This window comes from Chrysochloris asiatica, unplaced genomic scaffold (genome assembly GCF_000296735.1).
Source record: "Chrysochloris asiatica unplaced genomic scaffold, ChrAsi1.0 scaffold00035, whole genome shotgun sequence".
NCBI lineage: Eukaryota > Metazoa > Chordata > Mammalia > Afrosoricida > Chrysochloridae > Chrysochloris > Chrysochloris asiatica.
This window is the reverse complement of record NW_006408553.1, coordinates 5819203-5820134: the sequence shown is the minus strand read 5'-3', so window position 1 is coordinate 5820134 and position 932 is coordinate 5819203. Positions and strand designations below refer to the sequence as shown.

Genomic DNA, 932 nt, shown 5'->3' with positions numbered 1-932 from the left:
TTCTTTCTTCTTTTTGGATGTGTGCATTTATTGCAATAAATTGTCCTCTCAGCACCACTTTCGCCGTGTCCCCAAGATTTTGGTAGGTTGTGTTTTCATTCTCATTTGTTTCTAGGAACTTTGTGAGTTCATGTTTAATTTCTTTTACTACCCAGTCGCTTTTCACCAGGGTGTTGTTCAGTTTCCATGTATTTGACTTGATTTCCTTGGTCTTCCTATTGTTGATTTTTAATTTGATAGCCTTGTGGTCTGAGAAGATGCTTTGTAGTGTTTTGATATTTCTAAATTTATGGAGGCTTGTTTTGTGGCCTAACACATGGTCTATTCTGGAGAATGTTCCATATGCACTGGAAAAGAATGTATTCTGCACTTGTGTTGGGTTGAGTGCTCTGTACACATCTGTGCTGTCCAGTTGGCTGATTGTTTAGTTCTTTGTCTTTGTCAAGTTTTTTTCTGGTTGGTCTATCCTTTTTTGAAAGTGGTGTATTAAAATCACCCATGATTATTGTAGATTGGTCTATTTCTTTCTTCAAATCTGTTAGCGTTTGCTTTATACATTTTGGAACTCTTTCATTGGGAGCATAGATATTTACTGTGGTTATGTCATCTTGTTTAATTGTCCCTTTAATCATAAGATAATGTTCATCTTTATCTATTATGCTGTTTTTGCCTTAAAGTTTATTTTATCAGAGATTAGTACTGCCACTCCTGTTCATTTTTTATTGCAATTAGCTTGGTATATATTTTTCCATCCTTTGACTTTTACTCTGTTTTTGTCTCTGTGTGTGAGATGTGTCTCTTGCAGAGAGCATATAGAAGGATCTTGTTTTCTTTTCCATTCTGCCACCCTCCATCTCTTAACTGGTGCATTTAATCCATTTACATATTGTGTCATTATCAATAGGTATGGATTAATTAAGGAGCTCTGGTAG

At 35.3% G+C, this 932-nt stretch overlaps 1 protein-coding gene across 1 annotated transcript in view; it reads left to right on the top strand.

The window, feature by feature from the left end:
- Nucleotides 1-932, top strand: part of HOOK3 (hook microtubule-tethering protein 3) — a 144797-nt gene that overhangs the window by 44561 nt on the left and 99304 nt on the right. The gene's annotated exons all lie outside the window — the stretch shown is intronic.